This window comes from Lissotriton vulgaris, chromosome 8, assembly GCF_964263255.1.
Source record: "Lissotriton vulgaris chromosome 8, aLisVul1.2, whole genome shotgun sequence".
Lineage (NCBI taxonomy): Eukaryota > Metazoa > Chordata > Amphibia > Caudata > Salamandridae > Lissotriton > Lissotriton vulgaris.
In genome coordinates this window covers 25,062,332-25,068,331 of record NC_141696.1, presented here as the reverse complement: position 1 = coordinate 25,068,331, position 6,000 = coordinate 25,062,332, and positions in this window count along the sequence as shown.

Sequence of the window (6,000 nt, the reverse complement as noted above, 5' to 3'; positions counted from 1 at the left end):
AAACCCAGATCAGTTGACTGGGGGTGAGTGTTTGATTTGCTCAAACGCTCCGTCCATCATCCCCTTTTGTTTCGCTTTGTTCGCCCTAAGTTGGCAGGGTATGCTCAGACGTGAGTCCCTGGCTCACTTGGCCACTGGATTCAAGATAGCCTGGCTGATGAGGATTATGAATCCGAAACCGGTCCCAGGATGCTTGTTTCCGGTACAGGGAAGACATGGCGTGGCAGTTCGGGCTAGACTGTTCCCATGAGGCACAGGGTCAGACTGATTTGCATATGGCCATGTCTGAACTCGGGTGGCTGAGTGAGCTAAAGAATGGTGATGGATTAAACCCAGATCAGGTGACTGGGGGTGAGTGTTTGATTTGCTCAAACGCTCCGTCCATCATCCCCTTTTGTTTCGCTTTGTTCGCCCTAAGTTGGCAGGGTATGCTCAGATGTGAGTCCCTTGCTCACTTGGCCACTGGATTCAAGATAGCCTGGCTGAGGAGGATTATGAATCCGAAACCGGTCCCAGGATGCTCGTTTCCAGTCCAGGGAAGACATGGCTTGGCAATTATTATTATTATTATTATTATTATTATTATTTAATGGTTTTATAAAGCGCGTAGTAACTCAGAGAGCATCCCAGCGCTAACCTGCTTCTCCAGGGGTTTCGGCCTTCTAACGAGATTCTGTTTACGGGAAAAGGAGAGTCTTTAAAGTTTTTCTGAACTGTAGGTGGTTCAGTTCTGTCCTAAGTTTCCGTGGTAAGTGGTTCCAATGTTTGGCCGTGTGGACCGAGAAACGACGGCCACCGGTCTTGGCTTTTTTGACTCTGGGAGCCAAGATCAGATTTTCTCCACTAGAACGGAGATCTCTCTCTGCCTTGTAGGGGATTAGGAGTTCTTTGAGAAGGGGGGGGGGCGTTGTTATTGAGGGTTTTATGGGCCAAGCAGAGGGCCTTGAAGACGACCCTTTCTCTGACTGGGAGCCAGTGGAGATACTTAAGCGCCGGCCTGGCAGAGGACCTTGCCGGTGTGCCCGTAAGTAGGGGGGCGGCGGCGTTTTGGACTTTCTGCAGAGTGTTAAAGGTGGCTTCGGGGGCTCCCAGGTAGATGGCGTTACAGTAGTCCAATCTTGCCAGGATTAGACCCTGAATGAGGAGCCTCCTTGCGGTTTCTGGGAGCAAGGGGAAGATCTTCCTGCAGGCTCTGAGTAGACCAAAGCATGTCCCTGCCGTCCTTTTTGCCTGAGTTTTAAAGCTCATGTCCTTCTCGATCCACACTCCAAGGCTCTTGACCTCGTCCTTGGGTGCGGGAGGGTCGCCTAGGCAGCTAGGCCAAAGGTGAGGTGGCAGGGAGGGCCCCTTGTGGCCCATCAAGAGTATCTCAGTCTTGGACCCGTTCAACTTCAGCGATGAGAGATTCATCCATCGGTGGACTTCGGAGAGGCAGCTGTGAAGATCAGAGGGGGCTTGGTGGGGGTGTGAGAGGGTAACGACCACCTGGGTGTCGTCGGCGTAGTTAATAACTGACACGCCGAACGAGCTGACCCTCTTCTCCAGTGGGGCCATGTATACGTTGAATAACGTAGGGCTCAGGGATGAGCCCTGCGGTACTCCACATCGAAGGGGGATGGTAGGTGAGTGGCTGTCATTTTCCCGTACCTGAAAGGAGCGTCCTGATAAGAAGGATTTTAGCCACTTCAAGGCCATGCCCTTCAGTCCAATTTCTCCCAGTCGGTGGATTAGGGTGAGGTGGTCTACAGTGTCGAAGGCCGCACTGAGGTCCAGGAGGATCACTGCCACTGATCCTCCCTTGTCCAAAATGCTTCTGGCCTTCTCCACTGCGGCCAGGAGGGCGATGTCCGTGCCCTGACCTGGACGGAATCCTGTCTGGGAGATTCCTAGTAGGTTGTTACTCTCTAGGTAAAGTGATAATTGCTTGTTCACCAGCTTCTCCACGATCTTGCTGTTTCCTGGGAGAAGGGAGATGGGCCTATAGTTGGAAAGGTCCTGTGGGTCTAGGGAGGGTTTTTTCAAAAGGCCTTTGACTGCGGCCGCTTTCCAGCTAGGGGGAACTATACCCTCCGAAAGGGAGGAGTTGATTAGAGCCGTGAGGGGAGGGATGATGGTGCTCGACACTTTTTTCAGGAAGCGGAGGGGTGCAGGGTCGAGGGGGGAGCCACTTTTAATTGAGGCCAAGGTTGCCCCTACCTCTTCCGTTGTTACAGGGCCAAAGACGTCCAGGGAGGGTTGAGGGCTGGACGACGGAAGGGGAGGATTAGTGGTGGTAATGGTGAGATCCTGATCCGTGTGGGCGGGTTCGGGGGGGGGTATAGCAAGGAGAATTTTTTTAATCTTCTCGTCAAAGAAGGTGGCTAAGTTGTTACATTTGGTTTCAGCTTGTTTGGGGTCGAGAGGTTTTAGTGGGGGATCGGGGGCCTGGAGGAGTTCTTTAAGAACGGAGTAGGTTTCGTGAGCCGAGCAGGCGGCGTTTTTAATTCTGTCTTCGTAAAAACAGATTTTAGTATTGCGGAGCTCTTTTTTATAGGATTTTACAGAGGTACGGAACGTTTCTTTATTTCCCTCTGTTTTTTCCTTCCTCCAAAGGCGTTCATTCTTTTTACAAGCCTTACGCAGGAGGTTGAGTTCCGGGGTATACCAGGGTGAGGGGTTCACTCTCTTGGTGTGTTTCAGAGAGTGAGTTTTTGGCAGAATGGCATTGAGCGATTGGGTGATCCAGGTGTTAAATTCTTTGTCCCCTACTATGGTGTTTTGAGAGGGGTCGGGAACATTTTCCCTGAGTTTGGCTGCCCATACGTCTGGTTCCAGTTTCTGCCATCGTCTGGTATGCGTTCTGAATTTGGGAGGTTGAGGGGGGGAGTAATGATGTCCCATACTAGGGGGACCAAGAAGTGGTCCGTCCAGGGAAGGGGGATATGGTCAAGGGTTTTCAGGTCGGGTATATTAGAGAAGATGGGATCTAGCAGTTGCCCTCTTTCATGAGTGGCCTGTGGGTTTTTAAGGTCAAGGCCCATGGAGGCGAAGTCCTGAAGTAATTCACTGGCCTGCTTGTCAGCCGGGTCCAAGAAATGTACATTAAGGTCTCCCAGTAATATGTAGTTGGTGGTAGACGTACATTTAATGGAGGTCTGATCCGTAATTTTGTTCGGGAAGTCTGCTAAATTGCCTGGCGGGCGGTATACCAGTGTTCCTGACAGCGAGGTAACTGGGGATATTTGTATCGTATAGTGGCAGCTTTCGTATCCCTTGATGTTACCGTCAGATGCTCTACAGGTGAAGCCGTCCTTAAGGATTATGGCCAGTCCGCCTCCCCTGCCCTCTGGTCTATTCAGTGAGCATATGAAGTACCCGGGGGGGAGTGCTAGGACGGTGTCGGGGCCACTGCTAGGGGTGAGCCAGGTTTCTGTAAGAAACTAAATATCTAGGGCATAGTTTGTGATTAGGAGGTTCACTTCGTGGGAATGTTTCACGAGCGACCTGCAGTTAAGTAGGCCTAGGAGCAAGCCCTTGGGAGCAGGGTTTTGTTCGGAGGGGTTGCAGATGTTACATCCGGAGAATTGAGTATCACCCTTCAGGATGCGCGAACAGGAGGGATGTTTTTTGATGTTTAAGGCTAATAGGTCCTCACGGGTGTAGGTCCGGTCGTTTTTGGCTACGAGGGGCAGAGTGGCTGGGCCTAGGGCCGGCTGGGCCCGGACGGGCCCAGACGGGCTTGCCTTTGGCGCGCCTTCGGCGCGCTGACGGCGCGTCCGGTAATTGCACATTTTTTAAGGGTGGAAAAGGGGCGGGTGGGCGTGGCCTAAGGGTAGGCGTGGCCTCGATTCCTCGCCGTCAATGGCGGCAGATTTGTCTTGTTTTTGTCGTTCGGTGCAGCGAAGAGATCGCTGTTTAGGCGGTTCTAGAGCCCGCTCCGGTGGTGCCAGACGGGTGAGTGCAATTTAAAATACAAATAATTATCAAATTGGTGACACAAAAATACAATTTTTAAGATCAAGTGGTCTCCCAGCTTCCGCCTCAGGAGTTGGCAAGGTTCTGGTTTAGTAGCGCTGTCGGCAGCGTTTTATACTGAGGTGGGCGGGTGGGCGTGGCCTAAGGGTAGGCGTGGCCTCGATTCCTCGCCGTCAATGGCGGCAGATTTGTTTTGTTTTTGTTCGTTCGGTGCAGCGAAGAGATCGCTGTTTAGGCGGTTCTAGAGCCCGCTCCGGTGGTGCCAGACGGGTGAGTGCAATTTAAAATACAAATAATTATCAAATTGGTGACACAAAAATAAAATTTTTAAGATCAAGTGGTCTCCCGGCTACCGCCTCAGGAGTTGGCAAGGTTCTGGTTTAGTAGCGCTGCCGGCAGCGTTTTATACTGAGGTGGGCGGGTGGGCGTTGCCTAAGGGTAGGCGTGGCCTCGATTCCTCGCCGTCAATGGCGGCAGATTTGTTTTGTTTTTGTTCGTTCGGTGCAGCGAAGAGATCGCTGTTTAGGCGGTTCTAGAGCCCGCTCCGGTGGTGCCAGACGGGTGAGTGCAATTTAAAATACAAATAATTATCAAATTGGTGACACAAAAATACAATTTTTAAGATCAAGTGGTCTCCCGGCTTCCGCCTCAGGAGTTGGCAAGGTTCTGGTTTAGTAGCGCTGTCGGCAGCGTTTTATACTGAGGTGGGCGGGTGGGCGTGGCCTAAGGGTAGGCGTGGCCTCGATTCCTCGCCGTCAATGGCGGCAGATTTGTTTTGTTTTTGTTCGTTCGGTGCAGCGAAGAGATCGCTGTTTAGGCGGTTCTAGAGCCCGCTCCGGTGGTGCCAGACGGGTGAGTGCAATTTAAAATACAAATAATTATCAAATTGGTGACACAAAAATACAATTTTTAAGATCAAGTGGTCTCCCGGCTTCCGCCTCAGGAGTTGGCAAGGTTCTGGTTTAGTAGCGCTGTCGGCAGCGTTTTATACTGAGGTGGGCGGGTGGGCGTGGCCTAAGGGTTGTACTGTTCCCATGAGGTACAGGGTCAGACTGATTTGCATATGGCCATGCCTGAACTGGGGTGGCTGAGTGAGCTAAAGAATGGTGATGGATTAAACCCAGATCAGTTGACTGGGGGTGAGTGTTTGATTTGCTCAAACGCTCCGTCCATCATCCCCTTTTGTTTCGCTTTGTTCGCCCTAAATTGGCAGGGTATGCTCAGACGTGAGTCCCTTGCTCACTTGGCCACTGGATTCAAGATAGCCTGGCTGATGAGGATTATGAATCCGAAACTGGTCCCAGGATGCTTGTTTCCGGTCCAGGGAAGACATGGCTTGGCAGTTCGGGCTGGACTGTTCCCATGAGGCACAGGGTCAGACTGATTTGCATTTGGCCATGCCTGAACTGGGGTGGCTGAGTGAGCTAAAGAATGGTGATGGATTAAGCCCAGATCAGTTGACTGGGGGTGAGTGTTTGATTTGCTCAAACGCTCCGTCCATCATCCCCTTTTGTTTCGCTTTGTTCGCCCTAAGTTGGCAGGGTATGCTCAGATGTGAGTCCCTTGCTCACTTGGCCACTGGATTCAAGATAGCCTGGCTGATGAGGATTATGAATCTGAAACCGGTCCCAGGATGCTTGTTTCCGGTCCAGGGAAGACATGGCATGGCATTTCGGGCTGGACTGTTCCCATGAGGCACAGGGTCAGACTGATTTGAATATGGCCATGTCTGAACTGGGGTGGCTGAGTGAGCTAAAGAATGGTGATGGATTAAACCCAGATCAGTTGATTGGGGGTGAGTGTTTGATCTGCTCAAACCCTCCGTCCATCATCCCCTTTTGTTTCGCTTTGTTCGCCCTAAGTTGGCAGGGTATGCTCAGACGTGAGTCCCTTGCTCACTTGGCCACTGGATTCAAGATAGCCTGGCTGATGAGGATTATGAATCCGAATCCGGTCCCAGGATGCTTGTTTCCGGTACAGGGAAGACATGGCTTGGCAGTTCGGGCTGGACTGTTCCCATGAGGCACAGGGTCAGACTGATTTGCA